Source organism: Etheostoma spectabile, chromosome 14 (assembly GCF_008692095.1).
Source record: "Etheostoma spectabile isolate EspeVRDwgs_2016 chromosome 14, UIUC_Espe_1.0, whole genome shotgun sequence".
Classification (NCBI taxonomy): Eukaryota; Metazoa; Chordata; class Actinopteri; order Perciformes; family Percidae; genus Etheostoma; species Etheostoma spectabile.
Window position 1 is genome coordinate 9,807,531 of NC_045746.1, and position 27,104 is coordinate 9,834,634.

At 40.8% G+C, this 27,104-nt stretch overlaps 1 protein-coding gene and 1 pseudogene across 1 annotated transcript in view; both read left to right on the top strand.

Moving 5' to 3' along the window:
* The window catches only part of LOC116701441 (hippocalcin-like protein 4), an 80,402-nt gene that overhangs the window by 15,494 nt on the left and 37,804 nt on the right, over positions 1-27,104 (top strand). The gene's annotated exons all lie outside the window — the stretch shown is intronic.
* LOC116701997 (hippocalcin-like protein 4) lies at positions 9,836-14,683 on the top strand (annotated as a pseudogene).

The following is a 27,104-nucleotide window of genomic DNA, read 5'->3' on the forward strand; positions in this document are numbered from 1 at the left end:
CAATGTGCAGTACAACAAAAACATGGTGTTTTATGAAATTAAACCATGTAAACCTATTCCGGTACAACCTCAAAACACAATTATGAACCTGGAAATGAGCAGAATAAGAGCACTTTTAGCAGAAAGCTTCGCTACACAACCCTGTAGCTCGTGGTCAGTCTACCTTTTAAAATCCTTATTGAAAAAAACAATGGGATTTGTACATAAACCACTTTAAACAATTAGAAAGATTGTTCTTTCATTGACTTATTGATTTAACTACTCATAAAGTCAGCACTATACCCCATTCATCAATTACAGGCAGCACTTACTTTTCATTATTTTGTCATCAATGCACCATCCACAACGACCAGCCATACATACATCACTGGACCTTTAGCCTTAGCCCAACATACATTACATTACTACTTTACTCATCTATATCCTTCATGTTCCAGCAAGCTAGACTATCTGTCCAATCTGAGGACTATGGTTACCTGGTCCTCAGGTCTCAAATCTGCAGGGTAAATCCGCCGCTAGCTAGATATCTGTAATAAATGAATGGAAAGAACGCTTGTCTGAAGTACACAGTGTTTTTTGACCCTCATGTTGTCTTTGGGTCAAATTGACCTATTTTCCTATATCAATTTTTTTAATTCCCCAAAATTACATGATTGATTCCACCACAACGCTCTTTGCCAAGTACAATCTCTACTTTCATTAATTTGGGGCGTCTTATTTTTGATTTTATGCATTGGAAAAACAAATTGAAGTGGTTTTGAAAAATATGAGAAAAGTTGACATATTCCAGTCTGTGATATCCATCAACATCCATTCCTTTAATTTTAGTCTAAATAATACCTGATTTGGCTTTCTAACTCAACATGTAGGTATAATTTCCTATAATGAGGTTTATTGACCATAAATTCCCAAAATCTGTAAACTAACATCAACAAATCAGTGTTAGGTGGTTTGAAACGTCCAAAAAGTGGCTAACATTGAAAAAAGCGTGAAAATTGTTGGAAAAAAAGGGAAAAATGTAAGAAAAGTTCAAAACAGTGATAAAAGCCTCAACAAAGTGTTGATAGCAATTTTGACGGGAAGACAACACAAGGGTTAATTAGGCTTTTTTCCCTGAAAAACCACGTTTTGGACATACAAGGTTTTCCCCCGACAGCGTTGATTGTTAGTCCTCAGATGCCGCTGTAAGAACTACTTGATGAATAATATTCATGGCATACATCAGCTTATAACAGTAAAGCGCCTTGATTGAAAGAAAACTGCCATCCAATGTGAGCTTTATATTACTGACTGGCACGCAAACTGCATCTTATCCAATCAGTAATCAAGCTGAGCTGACACACACACACAACAACACACACACACAACACACACACACACCACACACACACACACACACACACACACACAACACACACACACACACACACACACACCAGTGACAACGCAAAGTCTCCCACGCAGTTACACCTCAGATAGACGTTGTGTTCGTCTTTGTCTCACAGGGCTGGTAGATGCTTAGTCCTTCAGACGTGATGAGACACATGCCTTCTCTATCGAACGCCGTTGGGGCAGTTTTCTAAAATCTGCTTATCATCCCTGCTGCCTTCCATCTTCATCACCTTTTCAGTCTTGTCTCTCTCCCTGTCTTTTCTTTGTCTTTTCCCTCAGAGGTGTGAGTCCAGATTGAGTCAACCCCCCCCCCCTTTTTCACTCACAGCCTTTTCTAGCTGTGTCCATTCTCCTCCTATATTATAATTTTTCATGTCAGTGAATTAGTTCCAGTGACCGTGTGTGTGTGTGAGCTAAAAAGCTGGTTGTCCCGCTTGCTGAGTGATATGTGTGTGTGTGTGTGTGTTGTTGTGGGTGTGTGTGTGTGTGTGTGTGTGTGTGTTGTGGTGTGTGTGTGTGTGTGTGTGTGTGGAGAGACTGTCAAAGACATCGTGGCACACAAAAACAGCGTTCAACTGGCGCAGTATTCACATTGCAAAAGGCGATCGCAAAAGAAAGAGATTTTTGTAAGTTGAAAGAAATAGAATAGAAAACTTCACTTTGAATGTGGACTGACGTTCTTTGTTTAGTGGTGCCTTATATGCAATATCAATTTGTTCATAAAAGAATTTTGGAAATGATTTCCTTTCATTTATTTTAATCACAGCAATGTGTTGTATTTTAGCAGAATACTGAGAGCAGCAGAAATGCAGAACTGAGTGCACTTTACTATGGTTCTTTATCGCACGTATATTGTTATGCGATATTCAACAACACATTGCACACATCACATATTTCCATGTAATGTAAAAGCTGTGGGTTTGTTTGGTAGCTGTTAAGCTAATCTAAATCACTTCAAATCTTTCAACAATGCACGCACACTGTTAGATAGAGGATAGATGGATAGATGATGATGGATAGATAGATAGATAGATATTGACCCAACAAATATCTATCTATCTAACTAACAGTGTGCGTGCATTGTTGAGATGATCTTTAAGTGGATCTGTTGATTATTTGTATAGTTATACATTCTCAGTACTTTTAGTCTCTTGTGGTGTGCGTGTGCGTGTGTGTGTGTGTGTGTGGGTGTGTGGTGTGTGTGTGTGTGTGTGCGTGTTGCGTGAATAAGGGGTTGTGCTGTGCATAGCCAACGTCTTGATCATCTAGTGCGTGTGTGTGTGTGTGTGTGTGTGTGTGTGTGGGTGTGTGGGTGTGTGTGTGTGTGATACGAAATGTAATAAACGGCTAGTTTTTACTTGCTGAGCGATGTATGACTTAAAAATGTTATATTTGTATTCGTGCTTCCTGTGGGACTGCAGTTGTAATTAGTACCTAAGGCTAATCTGGTGCAATGCAGCAAATAGTTACGTTTATGTTTTAATTGCACATTTTCCTTACAAATTAAATTAAATTTCTTCGGTCTTTTCCTGGTTTTAAGGCTGCATTACGGTCAATTGATGAATTTCATGGAATAACCAGACTAGTAGCTGTTTCATTGTTTGCCTTTACCCACTTGGCCACTATATACACATTATCATGAGTGTTTATCAGATCTGTTGTTTAAATATTTTGTAAAAGCACCAACGGTCAACCCTGCAATATCGCTGCAATATCAACATTCCTGTATTTGCTCAAAATCTTGTGATATTTGATTTTCTCATATGTGCAGCCCTACTGTAATTGGTGTTAAATAGCAGTTTTTTTGGATGTGAAAAAGCCTTCTCATTTCCTAGACACAGCTTCATCAGGAGAGTGCATGCAGGTTTGCCTCATCAGGTCCTTTCTGTAGGGAGGGGCTGGGCAATCCTCAGGTTGTAGGTAAAATAGTTTGCAGTGAATGATAATACTTCTAATGTTTGGGTGCTTATTGTAGTGGGTGCACATATATGTATAAATAGTAATGTCAACCGTACCATCTACCAATTGTAAGTTTTGAGAAACTTAAGTGTTAATGTTGAAGCTTAGTTTAGCTGACCCTATCATACCTGGGTGGTGGTGTGGTCCAATTAGGGGGGGGGACAGACGGTGGAGGGGTAGAGAAAGACCAAATATCGGTGGGCGACTAATTTCCTGAACGATGGGTATTGGCATTTAAATATATATTTAAATATTCAGATTGATAAATTAATCTTTAAAAAATGAAAGGAAAACGGACAACCATGTTACGATGGGGCTAGGTTTGTCCACTAGGGCACTCTACAAAAGGTTAATGTCTTAAGTTTGCATTTATTAACATTTTGTTATCAGAACTTGAATATATTTTAACGTTCCTCTGTTCTGTTGTGTTTAGTGGAGAACGTATTAATTAAAAAAACAAAACATTTGTATCGTATCAGCCTTAAAAATCGCAGGCTCTAGTAAGGACTCTAGAAGAGTCTGTAAAGTGTCACTTGCAGAGACGTGTATACAGGGATTATGAGATTCTATTATTACTTTTGCTTGAGCTATTGAGAAACCGTAGTTCTTTTTGTTTTGTTTTTTTTCAGAAGTCTTTTTATGGGCAGTGTGCGAATGAGTGTATTTTATATCACTTTAAAAATCAGCGTATTCAGACGATCCACGTTCACCGTGCTGTGTTTTCACCCCATCACCATGCATCCAACCTCAGTGTGTTCCTTGTCGCCACCATCCTGTGTGGACGTGGGCTGCAAGGTCTATTTTTACAGTGAATAACGTTCAAATTAGAACCAAAGGGGTGAGTTGAATGTACTGGCATACAGAGTTTTAATCCTGTGTAAGCTGTGGCTTTAAAACTAAAAATGGTAATTTTGTGATAAAGCTATGGAAATCTGCATTGCTGCCCTGTTACGTCCCAAGTCTTTATTCATCCACACTTGATTCCTGTGAGGAAGCAGATAGTAGCAGTGCTCCACAGAAAAGGCGGCCTAAAAATCTGACGAATGTCCATTTTGTTTTACTAAATTATTCAGAACCATGGCCATGTATTGGGTCGCAATACTAATGAGTTATGCAACACAGGGTGATTGCTGGAGCAGTTAACTTACTCTAATGAATGAGAAAGAGGCCAATTTGAAGCAGTTTATTGATTTACAGTATTTGGCTTTTTGGAGGCAACAGATCAATCTATATCACAACACTGGCATATTCTCATCGTATAGTATTGTGCTGAACTTATAGTATTATATCCACGGACACAAGAAAAATTGGCATCCGTTTGGGTGGTTGGAGTCCATCCGAAAATGTGTCTACTTTGTCTCTGTTTTGGACTCCTGGGGAAAATATCCGTCTCTCAAATTGCACTATGTTCACCAGCCAGTCGCTTACTTTCCCTGTCTGCTGTTTGTGCTGGCGCGGTAGCTGCATTGAGTTATCACAGCTTTTTGTGGTTTATGGGGCGGCTGTGGCTCAGTGGTAAGCGGTTGCCTGCCGCAAGGGTGGGGGTTTGATCCCTGGCCCTGCAGCCCCTGCAGTCCCATGTCAAAGTGTCCTGGACAAGACACGGAACACCAAGTTTCCCCGGTGCTGCGCTCGGAGTGTGAATGTGTGTGAATGGTAAATGTATCCTGTAGATGTAAAGCGCTTTGAGTAGTGATTAGACTGAAAAGCGCTATATAAATACAGCACATTTATGTATGTCGACAATGAAATGGATGAGAGTGAACCCAAACAGTAATATGCAAAATCCAAGCAACAATCCGAAAACCGAGGAAAAACCACAGTTTTGTATTGGAAATGCCCCTTTCCACATTGCACATAGTCATTTGATCCATTATTGATATTGATCATTATTAATATTGACTACTATAGCTGTAAAAGTTACTATGTTGCATTAATTCATTCACCTGTCAGCCATTTTGATTCATCACCAATTGTGCACAGGAAGTTCCCATTCTTAACCCGCCTACTAACTGTGCTTGTTTTTACAACAACGCCATCAGTGAGCACATCACCACTCTTTTTTATATCACTAAATAAATTGTACTGTATTGTGGGCGGCGATTCAAGAAACTGTTTCTATAAACAGGGTAAAATTTCACTGGTCTTACGATTCGACTGCAATTATCCTGTCAACGATTCAAATCGATTTAATTTCCCAATGCAGTCAGATTTATATGGCCTCCCCTTTTAATTGGCATCTGCTCTTAAAAAAGACATTTACTGAATGTAGCGGATTCTGAACACAGTAGACCGCAGACAAAAGGCAAAAATAAAAAAAGCACCTCCCGGAAAATGAGCAAGTACATCAGTGGGCAAAAATTGATTATGGTCTGTCACGCATCGATGTGAATCATCCAGTTCCACATTGTGATGTCATCACTGCAGTGATTAATACCCCCCCAATAAACAGTAGGGGTGGGGGAACAACCTCGATTCTTGGTCTCATTGCAGAAAATTCAACATCCAAATCTTTTGTTAATGTAAATGCAAACACACACACACACTAGTTACCATAGATTAGAGTTGTCATGACAGTGTGTGATGTAAAAAAGTAACCACCCAGAGTAATGGACAAAAGTATTTAAATCTCTCACTAAAGTAATTTATCCACTAAAGAAACATTCGAACATGCAATTATGTGTGACATCTGGAGTTGTAAAGCTTTTTAGTTATTTAGATTGTATGCAATCTCGGTGATGTAGGTTTGTTTACTTACAACCCCCAAACGTTGCATAAAATCGCACCGATATTAATTCACCCAATTAACTTCCAGCAACCTGCTTTCTGCTAGTTATAAAGTGTATGAGTGAGTGTGTGTGTTTGTGCGTAAACGTGTATAATATATATATATATATATAATAGTATATTAGATATATAATAACACATAAACAACAAAACGTCCATCTGTTTATTTAAATTACGACTTTTTACACATACTCTGACTTTTCAAAGTAATAAACACAGTGAGAAAAATAAATTGTATGTAGAATTTTTTTTTGATGAATCAATGATCGTTGCATCATCGTATCACAGCCATCAACTCGGAGTGCTTCAAGATTCCAACGCCTAATAAACAGGAACAGCAAGAGTCCGTATTCATGCTTACGGGTCTGCCTTTTCCATTCTGGGTTTCTCTAACACAGTAATCACATCGTTTTGCAACACATGCATACCCAGTTGGACATACTTGTGCATTCATATAGTGTTAATGCACTCATACAACATCAGCAAAAAGACACGGCATAACGCCACAGAGATTTGATTTTTCCAAGAAACCTGAAACACAGAGCTTATCTCCAGACAGCAAACACCTGAATAGTTTACAATTTTTTTGCGTCAGTAGATGAGCTAGCGGAGACCTGAGCACCTGACTGGGAGACAGCCCACGACCCGGGACGATTAGAAGGAACCTACAGGTTGCCTGTTTTGCTGCAGTGCTTTTTGTGATTATTTCAATGGGATAGTTCCCAGTGTGTTTGCTCGGCTGACTAGACACCTCTCCCCGGCTTCCACAGGACACTCTATTATCCGCTACGGTGGCTTCCCCTACGGGGGATAAATCTACATCTGCCTCGGTCAGAGGCAACACACAATTGGCTGTGGTGTGTGTGTGTGTGTGTGTGTGTGTGTGTGTGTGATGTGTGTTGTGGTGTTGGGTGTGTGTGTGTGTGTGTGTCCAGGAGGGTAAAAGCAAAATTAACACCACCCCTTGTGGCACAAATGTGTACCTTTGGTGGAGCTAGATTTGTTTCTTTATTACATGCAGAAAATAAATGATCTGAGAGACAAAAAAAAATATTTGACGAGAACAATGTTATCAACTGAGGAGCAAAAAGCATTTTATGAGAGAAAAAAAAATATTTGAGAGAAAACGTTTCATACCAATAGCACAAAAATCTCTCTCAAAATACTTTTTAACTCTCAAATATTATTTTTTGCTATCAGAGAAATAATCCTCAATAAAAGTAGTGAATGATTCCTACTTCTGTTATTGTTTGTAATTTGAAAGTGTCTACATCTGAGCATGAGCGACTCAAATCTGCTCGACTCACATTGGGGAGTGAGAGATACAAAAACAGAAAAATCACACTAACAGGAAATTATAACGGAACCTCAAACCAACAGAAACTCAAACCCAAACCACAACCACCTGCCTTGTTGCCCAATTCAAATTTTCCTCTAACCTTGCCATTTTCAGCGTGTAGCCACTAAATCGAAGTTTGTTGTTTCCCCCCAAGTTTGAGAATGGCAACACCAGGCGATGACATCCTGGAAATGGTCTTCCGTTGATCCAGACTGTAGTGGAATCTGTCCACAAATAATGCCACTGGGTGTAAATCTGAAAGCCTTTCCAACTCTTGCTGGTGCAAATAATGAGGTCCGCCGTCGTAGCACGTTTAATCCTTTATTGTACATTTTAAGATAATAGCACATACAAAAGACCAACTGATTGATTAAAGCCAAGAAGACAAATCTAAAAACGTCACTCTCACACAGCTGAGGTTGAAAAACTGTGTGCTTCCCGGAATCAGATTTCCCATCCACCTCACCTGTGAGTCCCCATATACCCTCCAATTAACACCCACAAACGGTGCGCAGGTGACGTAACAACCAACCATTTAGCCAGACCTCCCCGCCCACACACACACTACACACATACAAACATATATAGCCAAATTGGCCATTACACAGACTATAGATAGTTCAACTATCTAAATTGCTGCTTGGCAGGGAGTCATTGAGAAGCAGGTGGAGTGGAATACCTGACTTATATGATCTCCATCCACAGTGACCTCCTGCTTCTAGGGAAAATGGCAGTAAGGTGATGCTGCCACAACATGAACGCCTTTATGTATTCTTCTCCACACTGCTGCCCCGAAACATCTGTCTGCAAGCATCCTGCAGCAGTTGTCAAAGCACGTATTTGTGTCCGTGCAAGACAAGCACTCTCATTACCAAAGCTTAAAAAATGTTCCGCACCTAAGGATCCTGAGTACTCTCTAATCATTTGTGTCACGCACATTTCAAATGAGTTTCCTTGTGAAATAGAACTCTGACAAATGCTTTTTTTTGGTTGATGTCTCATTCAGCTATAAATACGATAAAAGTGGAAGCTATTTTCCGGCGATAACTGAAAAAAGTGAATGAATTGAATTTTGCCAGACTGCACTGAACAGATGGACACCCAGCTGACCCCAGTCCCCTGATTGCACCTTCTTCATATTTGTCATCCACAGTGCTCTGACACCATTTACCAGTTGTATTTTTTTGCCTCATAAAGCTGAAAAATTCCTGTGTCTCTAGATCCTATCCTGTCCTATTCCTGGTACTCGTGGATATTGCACCATCATCCGTGCTTTAGTAGGGGGGGCCGCCTTGATATCCAGCATAAAGGCATCAGTCCACTGGGCTGGGACACATTCATACAGTTTGATAAAGGACTTAAACTATCATTGCCCTACAATAAGTACTATCCTCAATCTAGGTCCTCCTGTACATCTCATCTGCGGGTTTTCCTGCATCCATTGTGTGTGTATGTGTGTGTTTTATTTGTGTGTGTGTGCGTCATCGTGGGGGGATGGAGCAGCAGCCCCACCGCTGCAGCGAGCCGACAGGATTGAAACAGCGCAATGCTAGGCTTCATAGTGAAAACACGTTTCCAGCGTACATTGATGTTAAAATGTCTACATGTTGGCAGGACGTCTTCTGCTGGACGTGTGTCGGTAAATGTGAGTGTTCGAGTCACACACTCTCGTCTTCATATCAGAACCAGCGAAGTGAATTTGACCCGTTATCTTTCCCAGTGGTTCAGTGGGTGCACGTGGGACTGCTGGGATTGTCACGAGTAATGAAAATGCGATAGGGGCCCGGCTGTTAATCCATGTCTTCCATGATGCGGGCCCCTGATTGGACCGGGCAGATAGGCAACTATGTACCCTGCTTACGGATAGTTACACTGAATCACTCAATTCTCATTGGCTACCTCCAATGTGGCAGGTATATGACATGTTCACCCCGCCAATTGCAAAATTCACCCGCATGGCGGGTGGGTGGTGGTAATTTCAGGCCCTGCTGAGAAGAGAGAAATTAATTTTTTGTGTTTCAATTTGATGAGATCACGTTGACCTTTTCAAAACAAGTTAAAACGCTGGAATGTACTTATGCTCTTCTTCTAAGCTCTGGTCTCTCCTGCATGCGTCCCACTTGTCCAGGAATATAAAGTCCAGATATTTGCGCCTTTTGCAGGATGTGGCTTTAGTGTCCTCTTCTTCATGACTCACAGACATAAAGCATGACAGATTAGTTCTGGCCTCTAAACTGTCTTCACACACTGTCTCTATTCGCAATTTAGAGGAGGTTTTGTAGCCGCTTGGCTCGGCGCGCTCCCTGGTGTCAAAGTGCGAAGCTGTCAGACAGGGCTATGAGTCAGGGGGTTGGCGTCATGATGAAGGACTGCAGTGGTTCTCACCAGTGGATATGTTGGTGCGGTGAGGAGCCAGTAATGGGCCATTTCATGACCCATATAGCGGTGATGTCTCGGGGGCGTTGCTCACACAGGTGATCATGGTGGTGGATGATCTGAGATATTATGATATGAGACGTTATAGAAAAGTAAGACCTTTTGTAGCCTTTGAGCTTAATCTACTGTCCAGGCGATTTCCTTTTTCACAGTGATAGGAAAAAATGCATAATAACCACCTGACATGGGTGGTTGCCCAGCGCACGGTGCCAGCACACTCACCCAGTCAACCGTGCTGACTGCTCTGAATGCAGAAGCATGAAACGCTTCTAGGTTCGGTTTTTTATAATGGAGACTAATTGCTTGCTAAGAGAATGTTTTAAAGCATGTGTACATGTGTAATGCTGTATGTTCTGACACAAAGCCCACCCAAGCCAATGCAGCTCTCCTATGTGTGTCCTGTGCAGGCGATTCCTGTTTTCAAAGAGACCACACAAGGGCCAATGCTGTTTGCTGGGTTTGTTTGCTAGGGCCTCCTTATCTGTGTGTCATACTGTCGTCGTCGTCTCTCTCTCTCTCTCTCTCACTCTCATCTCTCTCTCTCTCTCTCTCTGCTGTCCCCTACCCCAGAGAGGTGAAGCATCATGGGGAAACACAACGCAAGCTGGCTCCAGAGGTTCTGGACGACCTGACCAAGAACACCGAATTCAACGAGGCAGAGCTCAAGCAGTGGTACAAAGGCTTCCTCAAAGACTGTCCCTCCGGCATCCTCACCTGGAGGAGTTCCAGCAGCTCTATGTCAAGGTGAGGCTGGGCGGAGGGCAGGAGACAGGCATGAATAGGAAAGAGCCAAAGGTAGTGAAATCATGGGAGTTTATTATTTAATGATAAGTAGGGCTGGGCTTTACAAAGTTGGGTAGTACATGGGGTGTTTTTTTAAAGCTATTACGTGTGTGTTGCGGAAGGAGAACCCAAAAGCAGAGCGGTCAGAGCTTAAAAATAAGCTTTATTACACAAAACACAGTCCACAAACCAGGGATCAACAAAAGCACAACAATTCAAAAACAAGAGGTAGGGGATGAGAGCGCAAAAAAAGTGTGAACAAGGCAGGGAATAACTCACGGGAAAACGTCCAGGGAACAGGAAAATACGAGAAACACTGCAACAAGGTGAGTTACAGACGAGGACGAACTAGACGGATCTGACAAGAGACAAGGGAACACAGACATTAGATACACAAGGTAACAGAGACAGGTGACAAGAGGACAGTGGAATCAGTGGAAAACATCAGGTAATCACAAGAGCGGAAGAACACAGGAAGTAACAAGAGCAAGACAAGCAGAAAAGACTTAAAATAAAACAGAAACAGAACAAGCAGACCACAGAGAACACAAGACAGAGATAACCCAAGAACGGGGAGAAACTAAGAAAACAACACAAGGAGGCAAAAAAGGGCAAATTATCCAGAAAACCCCAAACCATGACAATTTACTGCAGTAAAAATTGTTCTCACTGTTTTTTTCCACAGTTATATAAAATGAAAAAACTTCCCTCTTACATAGTATAAAGCTGATATTTCCGTGCTGACTGATGGTGCTGTGCTTTGGAAATAGACTGTGACTCTGGTGCCTTTGAGATGGCACAGCAACACAATCAGTGACTCCCAAAACGATATGTATGCTGTTTCCTGACAAAGAGTCCAAGTTTAACATATGCTTATTGTTGAAATGGAACTCACTTTGTCAGGTTTAGAAAATACATTTTGGGTAAAATTAGCAAATTTTAGTAACTTAGTTACACATGTAGACTGGTAGCTATGTAGTTGACTGTTACTTTGTGACATGTTTTTTAAAGTGTCTTTTAAATAGAATTGTTACTGTTATAGTTACTAACGTTGACTTTTTTTTCACTGACACTGTTTTGAACCATCATCCACCCGAGCTCCTCCCTACATAGACGTTTTATTATTTTATTTTTTTGACAGTGGCATGACAGCGCACAAGGTCGCTCTTTTATTACGTCACCTGACATATCCTTTGCTGCCGTCCATGGTGTAGACCAGTCTCAAGGCCATTTTTTTTGAAGATCTCGTCTCTTATCAACAGCATTTTTACTCGGTCTTTGGGTTTTTTGGGTCTAAATTTCTACATTTCTTTGTTCTTTTTCTACACTTTTCTCGATGTTTTGGGTTGATTTAATTCAGTTTTCTGTCACTTTTCCCCCAAATTTGTCACTTTCTGTCGTGTTTTTCAATGTTGTTTTTTGTCACCTTCAGTAAAGTTTTCTTTTTTAATTGCATTTAAAAATATTTTTTTTCATACATTTTTTCCTGTCTTTTGTGGTTTTCCCCCACATTTGCCACTTTTTTTCAATCATCCTCGATGTGCCCCGGTCAAATATAAAAAATTAAAAAATAATAAATGTAAAAATAAAAGGACTCGGGGCGACTTTTAGCTCACCAAAAGAGTGTGTACCCACCTTTCCTGTCAATATCAAATTTCAGATCAATTTGAGGAGTGCCTATGGTTAGCAGTTCCAAATTTTATCGTGGCATGCCGTTGGTGCTCAAACTGTTCTGGTCTGTGGTCTTGACTCGGTCTCAACCTCAAAGTCTTGGTCTTGTCTCGGTCTCCATACACCCTAATGATGACTTGGTCTCGTTAGGTTGTCTCGCATTGCCAGACTTCCTCCACGCGCTGCGGAGATGGATTTTGTTTTGGTGGAACGTGTATTTTCAAAGGGTTTTAGTCGTGCATCAGACAACTCAGATTGGCAGATAGTCTAGCTAGCCTGTCTGGATTTACCCTGCAGAGATCTAGGACCAGGTAACCATAGTCCTCAGATTGACGATAGTCGTAGCTAGCTGTCTGGATTTACCCTGCAGAGATCTGGGACCAGGTAACCATAGTCCTCAGATTGACAGATAGTCTAGCTACTGTCTGGATTTACCCTGCAGAGATCTGAGGACCAGTACATATCCTCAGATTGGACAGATAGTCTAGCTACTGTCTGGATTTACCCAGAGTCTGAGGACCAGTAACATCCTCGTGCAGATAGTCTAGCTCCGTCTGGATTACCCTGCAAGATTCTGAGACGGTACCATGAGTCTCGATTGGACAGATAGTCTACTAGTCGGATTTACCCTGCAGAGACCTGAGCCGGTAACCATAGTCCTCAGATTGGACGATATCTAGCTACTGTTGTACGCAGAGACGGTTCTCATTTATAAACTGTGCGTAGATCTACTAAATGTACGCACGCCAAAAAAGCATCGCTAAAATAATCGATTTCGAACTGTGATACACTCTTAAGCAGTGTGTCCCTTTATAATCAAATCCGCCCTACACTTCCATTTTACCAAATATCAATCAAGCCTATAAATGTGATCGTATGTTAATGGACTGGCAGTTGTTCTTGCTTATGCCAAATCATGACGACTGGGGGAGAAAAGCACAAAAACTTCACTCAGACATTCGGATTACTGCAGTCATAATCATAATTTCACGCAGAGATAGCTTTGATAAACCAGACCTTTATGACAAGTTTAACAGAACTATATACTATAGCCAAAACACCACCATGGCACTTTTATTTGAGATTTGAGTTGGAGGTGTTTATGGAACAATGAGCACTCAATCATGCACAAATACCACAACTGGATTAATCTTCATGTATATATGGAGTGAACAAGTGTGCGTGAGCATCAATACTTGAAATATTAGAAGTATCGTTATTCTTTCTGCTGTCTGACTTCAGTTCACCACTTCACCGTCCATCTGTGTCGCCAATTCTTTGTCTCCAAAATGTGTGTACACATGGGTCAGAGTTTGCGCGGAGGACTTTACATTTCCTGTCCAATCTTTGTGGGAAGTGGCATACGCATATTTCATGTTTTAGAAATAGACCCCTGAGGAGGCATTTTCCTGTAGTCCTCAAATCAACGGAGTTTAGAATTCCAACACAGAAAGCAGAAGATAACAGATATCGGCTGAAAAGACATGGGGAAAACATCGTGGATATGTAGGGTGGTCTTGACTTCAACACTGCTGCCATCATAATTCCTCCGTTATAGAGGTTACTGCTTTACATTATACGCTATATAAATTTGGGTCATAATAACCTCTTGCCAGACTGCACACATCAGATTATCTGTATGGGGTCAAATTGGATTCCTCTCTGCCATAATGCAACAGGTCTTTTAAAGAAGTGATGCACTATGTAACTGTTACCTGATTTCTCATTTTCCACTCTCCAGTTTTTCCCATATGGTGATGCCTCAAAGTCGCCCAGCATGCGTTTCGGACATTTGTAAGAACGGCGATGGAACCATCGACTTCAGAGTTCATCTGCGCCCTGTCCATCACCTCCAGGCAGCTTTGAGCAGAAACTCAACTGGCCTTCACATGTATGATCGGACGGGATGGGAAAATCACTCGCATGGAGATGCTGGAGATCATCGAGGTATTTTGTCTTTTTTATACACTTGGTAAACAAAGATTCCCTTTTTTTCTGATTCCTATAGAAGAATTATTCTGTTATTATAAGGTTAAAGAAAAGCTTTTTCCCCCCTCTCGCCCTGTGCAGGCCATCTACAAGATGTCGGCACTGGACTGATGCGCAGAACGAGGACGGCTGACCCGCAGCAGCGCTGTGGACAAGATCTTCTCCAAGATGGACAAGACCACAATGATGAGATCTCCCTGGAAGAATTAAAGAGGCCGCCAGTCTGACCCCTCCATCGTCCTACTGCTGCAGTGTGACATGCAGAAGATAGGGAGGGGATGGGTGGAGAAACAGAGGGAGGGAGGGAAGGAACACAGGGAGAGTTGAACTGAAACAAGAGAAGAAGGAGGATGAGAGAAGAGAGGTGGGAATGAAGGGAGGGACCAGTTCAGGAGTAGGGTAGGGAAACCTTTTTCCTTCTTTTTTTGAGGCAGTGATGAACTGGCAATTAGCCGGGACCTCTGATTGCCATTATTTTCATCCGGGCCATCCCACTATAGGTACTGTACTACTTGCTGCAGTCTAGCTGGCGTCTTATAAATCCAATCTGATGATCTGTGAAAAGAGGAATTCCCCATTCTCAAATTTTGTAAATTTACACCCTGCATACAATATATACTGCACCTTTGTCTATTTTTCCTTCTTCTTTGTAAACGTGCAATATTGTAAATACTTTGCCCCCCTTTTCAAAATGTTCATATTGAGACCGAATGGCAAAGCAGGTTGCTTCCAATTGATTTCAAAGTCATGAAAAAATAGTTAAAAAACGTATACACATTTGCTTTTTTTCTGAATTACATCAGATGATTGACCACTAGTATAAATGTTGAGCTACAGACTGAAAAAGGTAAAGATAGGTAGACGATAAATAAATCTATTAACCAGTACCAGCACTTTCAAAAACTCACTAAAGATGATATTCATTTTTTAAGTCTTTTTTTTTCACACTTTAGCTTTTTCTTAACATTTGGACAGAGCTCGGCTAGCTGTTTGCTAATCTAAACAAAGCTAAGCTAATCGTCTTAAGAAGTGTTTTGACCTTTTAACACTTTCAAAAAGCACTATACATATTTTCCAAATATGTAGCTATTCCTTTTAAACCCTCCTGTCATCCTTGGCTCAAATTTGACCCTTTAAATACTGATCCTAAATCTGAATATGGGTTTCTTTTTCCCAAATTACCACAAAAATGGATTAGATTCCATACAACGCTCTTTGCAAATACAATTGATCACTTTCATTCCTCTGAACTTACTTTAGTCAAAATAATTCATAATTTTACTTTTTTACTAAAATATTAGGCATATTCCATATAATGAGGGTTATTGACAATGAATTCCCAAAAGTAGTGTAAAACTAGCGGTAGTAACGGTGGTGTTGTGAAAACTAAAAACAAAAGTCTGAAAGGGACCAAACTGTCAAATTGGTGTCAGTTTTGACCCGTGAGGACAACACAAGGTTAATGTCTTACTCTAGTGTTTGATTCTGGCACCGAATGCAATGGGAAAACAGCGGGTGTTTGGTTGCTTTGCACCCATGGGATAGTTTGGATAAAAAGGAATGCAATCAAACCACTGCCTGTGTTTGGTCCACATGGTCCATCTAGAGCGACACAGGAACAAATGTTAGCTATATGATAGAGAGAGAATTACGTAAATGACAATACCGTGAGTCTGTGTTCCGCTGTCCATATGTCTGGGAGTACTGCATGTGAGAACGTGCGTGTGGACATTTACAAGCCAATACACATTATGAACCCAGATAAACCCCCCGTGTGTGTTTGGGAGTGTGTGGTGTGTGCCAAATTGTACCAGTTGTGCAGCACGACGTATACTGATCTGCTGCCCGTTGTTTTTACGTTTACGCCTAAAGCTTTAACACACATGTAACAAAAATCCTATCTTATTGCAATGAATGCGGGTCTTCATTAAAAGGACATGTATTAGGTTAGACGGACAGCGTTGTCTCCACAAATGTACCCCCCACATAATGTAAAATTATTAACCAGTCTGGTGTTTGTTTTAGTTGCCGTGCATCGCTATGTTCCCGTGTTGTTTTTGTTTTTTAACACTCGGGGACACCAAAGTGTGAGAACTTACAATAGTTGCACGCTTGGCTTTGAAGCTGCTGAATACTGGTTTTTCAAATCCTGAGAATTTATTTTTAAGGTTGATAGAGGTCAATCAACGGAGCCCGGAGGTGACATAGAGGAAAAAAAGAAAAAAACACGTACTGGGGACAAACACTTTTGCGAGATCTTGAGTTGTTTGTGAGATCTCGCGTTATTCGCGAGATCTTGGTTGTTTTGCAAGATCTCGGAGTTTTCTTTGCGAGATCTTGAGAGAAAGACAAATTAACAAAAAAAAAATTCAAAAATGTACTGCGAGATCTAAAAGTCAAGCTCTCTTCAAAACAAAGTCAAGATCTCTCAAAACAAAGTCAGATTTCCAAAAAGTGATTGTTCCAGTACATGTTTTTTTATGTTAATTTTTTTTTCTCTCCATGTCAAAGTCAAGATCTGGCAAAACAAAGTAATAATAAATAAATAAAGTTTCAAATATCGAAAAGAACATCCTTAGTTGTTACTCATTAAGAGTCAGGTTGGTCCAAATTGCTACTCTGCACTACATACTCAATATGTGTACTATCGTTCAACATACTTTTGAAAACTAGAACCGTAGTATGATTTTTCGGAGGCACCATGAGCTGTAATTTACAACGTCACTCTGAGAGCTCTTGCTGTTGAAGACATGTAACCATGGAACCCTGCCACCCCACTTTGCCAGAAAAAGCTTAAATTACCAAAAGAGGTGACTATCTAGACCGGCAGTGGTTAAATATGTAGAAATGTAAATAGATTTTAGAAATTAGATCATTGTATGAGTTGTTTCATTCATTATTATCAGATAAGTTATTAGTTGTGATAGATCCAGCTGACTATTATAACAGCTTAAATTAAGGAAGACTTTTAGTATTTATTAAGGTAAACAAATTATGCCTTATCACAGTTGGTATATTGTGCAGTGGGAATGTTTGAATGGCGTCTCAGCACCAAAAGAAGAAGAAAAATCAGCTTTGTATCTCTTTACGAGAGTGTTCGCTTAAATCTTGGCACCGGGCTGACACAAAAGGGATTTAACAGAACGTGAAATAATGAAAAATTACAGAATTATGCTAAACATGATTTGCTTCTCTTAGACGAGCAATTGAAGCAACTGCGGAGTCACTGAACAGTGCGGAGTGGGATAGAGGACAGTAATTACGGCCAGATGAAACGTTATTCTCAGAAAAGGCCAAGCTTCCTTGTGGTTCACTGTTCACATGAAAAGCAGAAAAAGCCGTCTCTTCTCTTCCCTCCATTCCTGCCCCCCCCCCCCCCCACACACTTTTGTCTTCTTCCTCCTAAATGTAGAGAGGAAGCGCTTTGATAACAGATGGAGGGAGAGGAACTTTGCTGAACTCAGCTCAGATTCAAAATCAATTTGAAAAAGAGCAAAAGGTTGAAGAGAACCTGGGTGGTACGGGTCGCCTCACCTGTTTGTGACTGTGAATGAGATACATGCGAGCTAGTGTAAAGCTGTCAATAAGTTACGTTTGGTAGTTATGTTGCATTCACTTGCTCCTCAAATGGTTCCCATAGCCTGAGTTGGAAGTCGTCTTTCCACGTTGTGTTCAGGATGTGGAAAAAACAAGATGGATGCGGTACAGAGATGTGTTGGATTTTCTTGCTCAGCATTTAACCCTCATGTTGTCCTTGGTCTCAATGGACCCGTAATCCTATATCATGTTAACTAGCCAATTGTATTACCCAAAATAACATGATTGACTCCACACAGCGCTCTTGGGGTGATTTTGATGGTAATTTTTGGGGGTCTTATTCAATTTTGTAGCATTGAAAAAAACCGTGAAGTGGTTTTGAATAGTATGAGTAAAAGTTGACATATTCCGTCTGTGATATCCATCAAACATCCATTCCTTTAATTTAGTACCATGATTCCTAATTTCTGCTTTTCTAACTCAAACATTAGGTAATTTCCTATAAATGAGAGTTTATTGACCATAAATCAAGATAACTGTAAAAGTTAATAGGTAGTGTTCCATCAACATCATTCCTTAATTTTTAGTCACAATAATTCCTAATTTCTGCTTTTCTAACTCAACAAGTATAATTTCCTAGTTTGCTGACCAAAACAACTAAAAAAAGTTATACGTTAGTGGTTACGTAGTGTTGAAAACGTCAAAAAAGTGACAAACAAAGTAAGAAAAGTAAAAAGGTCAACCAAATTGTTGATTTTTCAATTTTGACAGGAACCACGGGTTAATCAAAACATGCTCGGTAGCTGTTTCCAGTATTTATTTCAGTTGGAAGCTATACATTAGGAATGTGGGGTGGTGCTAATAGGCTGCATACCATTTCTAATCTAGGTTACTCTACTTGAATTAATGGTTACAAACCAATACACATGTCTGCAAAAACTACAAAGCAATACGTGATTAATGAAAAGTTTCTTACTTACTTATGTCCCCATGTTACTGCGTCATTGACGCCAACTTTCGAGTTGTGGTTCAGACCTGAGGGGGCATTCCGTGACATTTTCAATTGGAACTGCTTTTTTCGTCCAATAATTCCAACAGCATGCGAATGCAGCACATACCCACAACACTTTTGGATATAGTTGAAATATGGAGCCACATCCAGCAAACGGTGGCTTCGACAGAAAGCTAAAAAAAAAACAATCAAATTCTCTTGTTTTTTTGTACTAATGAACAAACAAGATACACGTAATAATAAAATAATTTAGGGTGCTTTTTTCCCTTTTTTTTACCTTTGGACAGCGGGACGCTCCCTAACTTTCTCACCCTTGGCTTCATTCTTTGTTCTTCAGCAGCTACTGTCTCCCAGCTGTACTTCCTATATCACATGAAGCATGAGAGCGATATCGACCTTCTCACCAACTCGATAAAAGTGGATAAGCGTACTTTCCAAATGTCAAACTAATTGCACCCTATCAGTTAGTGTGGATGGCACGTCAATCTGAAAGCTCACTGTGTCACAGAAACAATACACCAATAAATCAGTACTGCGGTTTTTCTGCTAGCAGTCATTCGCAGTAGGAGACAGATATAGTCATTGACTTACTCAGAGCGTGATAAACTAAATATAAGGCCGTGAAAAGATGAAGAGAAACTGTAATTCAGGAAAATTGATCAGTGCTAAGAATTGGACTCAGGTGTTATGTTTTGGATTGAGTGTGAGACAGCTATCTCCCTTTCCTTTGTGATGAAGGATCTGTGTACTGTTAGCATGCGTTGCTTTCCTCCACTTCAGTTGTCGCAGTGTGGACCCCCCAACTCTTCAAGTCCTGTATTAATAATTCTGACTCCCTGGGAGAGATGGTTGCCTTTTTTCCTTCAGTCATCAAAAATGTCTGACTTTCTCTGCATTGCGCAAAAACATTTGACTTACTCCTGTCCGCCAATCCAGAATCATCTCCTCCTTCTCACCCAGCAATGACGCGCTCCCACCCAAAAACGAAAGACGATCCTCCTTTGTGCGATACTGTAATGATAAAAGTACATGACACTTACGATACGACTGTAATCTTATTTATGAATATAACCGATATATATGTAATGTACCATAGCTTCGACCTTATTTCATATGATGACACAGTACTGTTGTGTGGTGTGTGTTTTGTGAGAGTGAGAGAGTGAGAGAGTGAGCTGATGGATGCCTGTAAAAGCTCAGTGTGTGCTGTATGTCGGGATACTTTTGCGAGTGTTCACGTGTGTTTTGCATTGTATCATTTGTGTAAAGAGATGCTCAGTGTAGTATAACTGTACAATTGAGTGTGACCCTCACGCCGAAGCACTATGATATGTATATACCCACACCACACACTTTGCTTTCGTGTCCGCTGGTATCCGGTTTTGTACTGTCTCCAATAGGGGACGTGTGGTCTTTGTTGGCTGTATACCGTTGCAGTTCTATAGTATTTACTCTATAGATGTTTCACCAAATGACAGGTGACGCGTGCGGAGAGGGGGCTTCTGAAAACGGATGGGTTGAGAGTTGTTTGACAGGGAATCCTGAAGATAGGAGGGGGTGCCAGTGCATAATATAGAAACACTGTTCTGTGTTACAGGTCACCAGGGATCGACGTATAACGTCAGCCCTCACACACTCAAAGAACTGTACTGCTCCCACTGTTGATATACCCAGAATACCCATGATGCAAGACAACATAGAACATATTCAACATGAGTGTTAGCTAATATAGTCTTTGTCAGTCTGTGGTTTCTCAAAATTGCCGACTCTGAAGGTGGAGTGAGAAAATGTCATCAAGGTGAATCGAGTGTTTTGTTGTAGGTAACCCCCTGTTTCATCGGGTAAATGACCCTTTTCCTATACAGCGTTCTTTAATAACCCAAAAAAACCTGATTGATTCCACACAACGCTCTTTGCCAGTCAAATCTCTACTTTCATTCATTTTTTGGGGCGTCTTCAATTTACACGCATTTAGAAAACAAATTGAAGTGGTTTTGAAATATTATGGGGTAAAAGCTGACTATCCAGTCTGTGATTACACTCAACATCCATTCTTTACTTTTAGCCTAATATTCTATATTCTCCTTTTCTAAACTAACATAGGTATAATTTCCTGTAAGATGGTTTATGACCATAAATTCCAAATAAACTGTCAAACCTAAAGTTAACAGTAGTGTTACATAGTGTACAACGTCAAAAAAGTTGACAAACCTTGAAAAAAGGACTTAAAAAACGTTGATTAAAGACAACACAAGGGTTAAAGTATACAGCAAAGAATGAAGCCCCCACTCAATGAACTGGGACTTTCTGAAATCAAAGCTTTTATAGAATAAGATCTCTAAGTGAAAGTGAAAATAAGCAAAAGAAGCAGAAGCTTAGACCAACCAAAGCTTAATTACAAGACGGAGACAGCAAAGAGCGCTCATGTTGCTCTTTATTGCGGGATATGTAAATATAAAATTCTATCCCATAGCAAATGAAGATTGTGAGAATGCCAATATTCATTTGGCTTTTCTCACTGGCGACACCAGGACAAAACAAATGATATAACACACAAGAAAAAATCTTACACAGCTTACAGCCAATTAGTAGTAAGATTTAACATACTGCAACAAAAAAGCATTTTTATTGGAGTTATCAATCAGCCTAACAGTATGTTTATAGGCTGCAACAATAACTATGTGCATTGTTTCTTGGAATCATCAGTTTCCGGTCTATAAAAATAACAGAAAAGCTGGGGAAAGAATCCCAACTCCTATCCTCAACATACTTGTTTTGTCCCCTTCTCAAATGTATTCAATTTTACTGTCCGAGCGTAAAGGAACCAGAAACATATTCCCATTTAGAAAGCTACAGTCACGAGATTTTTTGAAACTTTTTCCTAAAGTAGTTACCACAAACGATTCGCGACCATCAAATAGTTTGATTGTTTTCGTTCATTCAATACAGTTACGAGTTTTTGCATTGGGTTTCTAAAGAGCGGTCTAGACTGTACTCTGTGATCTTAGTTTACAGAAACCCCACATTAAGAACTGAAATGAGTTCACAATGAGCAATTCAAACTTTGGAGATCGTTCTATATTTGAGGGATGCAAAATCTAATCCTAAAAATCTCCACGTGTTGTTGGAGTTAGATTATAGCATCCTCTACTGGGTTTCTTGACACCATTAAACCAACCAAAGAACCCAGTGATTAGTTTGACACAAACCAAGGACGATCTGCAAATAGTTAGCAAATCCAAATAGTGTCCCATACTTTTGTTTGACTAATTTCATATAATCGCGGTCTTGGTTTAATTCCTCTGAGCGCTACGGAGTGAAACGTTTTGATGATGACAAAGTGTTGAATGTGTGCCTGATTCAGATCACGTCCATTCTTATGTACGGCTCAAGCGAGGAGGACATTGGACGTTTGTCCATAAGCATGCAGACCTAATGATTTGCTTTTGTTGTCTTTCATTGCATGTTTTTCATGCAGTATCCAATTCAAATACTTAAGACCATTCACTGTCACCCTTAGTGTTTCAAAGATTTTTTTTTTAAATCTAAATTTCTTTTGGGATAAGTAAAGCCTCAATCTATCTATCTATCTATATAAGATGACACTTATGGAGACTGAATAAAATACAGATATGAATGGTTGTATCAGGTGGAGGTCAACATGAAGAGGAAACACCCCTGCACAGCGCGTCTGAGCTGGTGTCCAAACATTAGAACTGGATATTCTACTGTTTATTTCGCACGGGATCATTTGTACTGTGTGGTGTGACATGAGGCTATTCTTCGACATTACGGCGTTGATGTCATGTAAATGTCCTTTGTCCCGTTTGATGATTTTTGCTTTGATTTCTTTCTTTTTTTTGGTTTAAACTAGTGTTAGGATCCTAGAACAGAAAGTAATTACTATTTTGTTACATAGAATAAAAAACAGGGATGTCCGAGTTTTGGATTTGTCGTCTGTCTTGACCCCCCCCCCCCACATCACACAAACACACACACACACACATATACACACAATAGCCAAAGAGTATGAGTCCCGTCTAGCCCCCCCCCAATGACGCACACTGCTGCAATGGATTCACCTTTTGCTGTTTCATGGCTAACCTGCTGAGGCACAATGTATGGAAGAGGCGATCACACTCCAAAGCCTGGGTTCCACATATTAAGCACACACACACACAACACACACACACACAGCCCAACACACACAGCCACTAAATAAATTGAAATTTAATGACTGCCTAAATTAAATTTGCCACCGTTTCTGCGGAGTCATTATGCCAGGCTGGACAGCAATGGAGAAATAAGTGAACACAATGAAGGACTCATGAAGATATAAGCTTTGACCGTTTTGCACTCATCTGGAACTTACTTCCATAAGCGGTCGAAACACTGCACAAACTTTGTCGAGAAAATCTAACACATTTCCGGTTTTTCAAATGCTTTGATAAAGCAACAACCACCCATTTAGATCCGTTAATAACCGGGACAGGAAGAGAACTGACGGTGGGCGGAGCGTTGCTCTCGACTCGCTATCATAACTCAACCCGCTATAATAAATTGATGTGTTAGCCCACATGTTCACAAAGTGAGAAGCTCAGCCAGTGTCCGTCTTTAGTCTTGAGAGCCTAGATCCAAAATGTGCCACAATATGATGAGTGCATTTAGAATGTTATCATAACTGCACTGTAGGCATGAAGTGAAGCCAATATTCAGATCACTACTCTTTCATTTGTGTTTTCACAGTATGGTCCATACAATATGACAAACTGTAGAGCACTAGGTAGTAAGCTCCAGTCACAACGGAAAAAAACAACCCATTCCTTGTGGGTAAAGAATAAATAAATAGTCTTAAACAAATAACAACAACACCCCAAAGGCTATTTGGGCCGCTTTACGCCCTGGCACTGTGTTGGAAGAATAATGGCCTGTTGTACATTTGGTGTCAACCTTGGTTTTTAAATAAGGTATAATCATTACTGTCTGTTAGGCCTAATTCAACTCCCATTCCCCTGACATTGGTTTGACTTTCCTATCTGTACTTATTTTCATTCTCTATCCAATCAAACACATATAATGCCTAAAAAACCTCATTCAAAATGTGCTGCTAGTTAAGGTCTGCCACGTTTCAGACGGAGTAGAGTCAGAGGAAATTTAAAGTATTTCACGAGATCTTTCATTATCAGACCAGTCTCTAATACGTTTTGAATTCTTACTTTCACACTATACAAAATTAAACAAAGGCTTCTACACTAAGATGCCATGCCTATAAATTTAAGGAAGTATCTCCAACCCATTTAATTCCCAACAGAGGAGCTTTTAGTTTAATTTGGCCGCTCCAAAATGGATACATTTGTAGATGGGCTAACACCTTAGTCCAACGACTTTGATCTGTCGTCCTCTCAAGACAGAAGAGATGAGCACGGCACCGACACCTTGGTTTAACTCCCAAACTCACAATTAAAACACAAACCTGGCGAACTGAAAGTTAATGGCGTTCCACCACAACGGAAGATCTGGTTTTGATTGGCAAGACAGTCTGACAATGTATAGGAAGGCCCTCAGAAATGCTAGATCAGACTAGTACTTCTTCACAATAGAGAAACCCTACAGCACTGTAGCCAGGTGACAGAGAGTCCCAGCTCTTGACAATCGATTCCGCTAGCTCTGAGTAGTGACCACTTTATGAGCCTCTTCAAAATTTAACAATAAGATAAAATTCATCATCTCTCCTTCACATTTCTAACCGTTTCCTTAACACGCAGTAGCCCTAGAAAAGAACGAATCAGGACCTGACTTACTTAGACCTGCTTCATCCTTATCGCCAACATTATTGTCAAAGGTCCTTCAGCTAAGCCACTCTACTGCTGCATGAACCCCCAACCCAAGAGGCTACTTAAAGAAGTGTTACCCGGGTACACCTTCAGATAATAGGATCCCAATTCTCTCTAGTAACAGGTTGTTTAAAAAGGATTCTGTGATATAACTCGTCTCGGAAAAAACCTCCTTCGCCCCGGATGTCTAGCAAACTATAAAACCTTACGTATATCTAACCGCTCCCTGTCTCTCCAAGATCCTTGAGTAAGGTAGTTCGCTAATCATTTACGTGATTTTCTAACTTTGAGACGTTCACAAATCATATTCCCAGACACATTCCTCAGTGAGGGGCACCACATTTCTGTCTCCATTCGGTTCTTGACCTATCGTGCTGGTGAGTCATGACTGAGTCAGGTCTTTGTTAAGATGCAAATGCTCTTTGCTGCTTGGCTGAACCTCATTAATTTTTGGGTGTCATGATTCATCATGGCTTTCCAGTTTTGGCATCCACCACTCACTACTGGAATCCTCCCCCCCCCGCCTGTTACCTGCTCAATATTGTGTATATAGTTTCAAAATGAATAACTCGCTTTATGATGTATCCTGTGCATACTCTCTTTTGGGGTCCAACCTCCTTGTGCCGTTCTGTAACAGAACGACAATATGGCGGTACAAATATGGACCCAGCAGATCTGTCATCTAACCCTCCAGATTTTGGCTACCCTAGCCAATCCGTCTACACCCAGTCAAGGATGTTTGGGTTACAGTTCAGTCACCTTCTACATGTACTCTGCTTCAGTGGTTACCCCAGGAGGAACCCTGCGCTTGGACAATAGCGTGGTTCCCTTTTCAGGAACCGGAGGCTCGAAAACGATGTGTTGTACGCGGGGGAGAAGAATCACCAACTAGCTTCACGTCGAACCATTTAATCATAGACTCACCGCCGAAGACAGGGCCCTGGGGTATAACCTATAGTTTCTGAGCTTCCCCGTCACTCGCATTAAACATAAGAGCTGTTTTTTTTAAGGGTACAGGAGTTCCCTCCAGGTCTAGTTGGATTCAGGTTCTGACCGCTAACTGTGGATTCAAGTGGTTCAAGCTCAACCAGATTCCCAGTCTCACTGAGACACCCTAGTAGCTCAAAACAGTCACGGGAGAGGTTTAGGCACGAGCTCTCCGATGAGACTTCCCCTCTGCCGTTGTTGCTGCTAGCAAACCATCAAGCAGCACTTAGCTTCCCCGTTTTGCCCTCAGCAATGCACCATTGTTTTGGGTTCTCCCTTGGTTACAGCTCCAAATCCTACTATGACTGGTCATGTCTGGTAAAGTGTACCTGGAGCTCCTTGCGTTCTTTGTCCTCCATCTTTTTTGTCTCCTCAATTAGTCTCAAGTCAGCCCTCACTTCATGCTTAAACACCACCAACCCAACAACCAAAACCGCCCAGCTTGTCTACTGTCCCTTCTGTCTACCATGACCTGGCAGGGGTGTTAGTAAAGATAAGGCCCTTATCTTACCACCTAAATCGCCCTAAAAAAATCCATCGAACTCTGCCAGGGCTCCACATCACACCAGTAGGTTGTCCACTCTCTGCAATGAACGTGAGTCAGTGGAACAGTTCATGTGATAACTCAGTCTGGCATAGTGTTTCCTCCTCAATCTCTGTGGGTGCGGACTTTTACTTTGGTCTACAGATTAAGACGTCCAGGCCTTGTATTGATTATCGGCTTAATAAATAACCGGATTTTGTTCATTATGTGACGGTACACACGTGGTATCCCTAAGTGATTAAAAATGTACTTTTGGATCCACTACACCCAGGATCAAACAGGACCGTTTTTTAACAATGTGGCTACCCTACAGGCTTTGGTTACCAAAGTTGACTAAAGTTATTGTGATCCCACATACCCATGCATAGTTGGTTTTTAGCTGTATTCTTGATGGTGTCTCCTGGAGAAAGTTAACAGTAAGCCCTCAATTTTCCTCTTTTGACCGGTGATTAATCCTCGCACAATCCAGCTCACTATCCTTGTGAGTCATCACACTATCCCCCTGCTTGTAACTAACTGATAATGATTTTGTCCAAGAACTATACTTTAAGTAAACAGTCCGCCATATTGTGAAATTGTAAAAACGTAATGTAAACAGCTGCATTTGAACATAACTGAAAGGAAAAAACACTGTGTGTCCTCCGGGCCACTCTTCCTACCTTCACCATTTACCCTCTGAACAACCAACATCCCCATGTCCCAAACCCTCCGAGTTGGTATCACACCGTCAAGCCCACTTCCAAAAGTTGCTGCAGAACGTGAAAGCGAGTGAAACTGGACAACCGGTAAGCCTGACATGAAAGTTGTCTTTTTCTTTTAATCTGATGAATACAA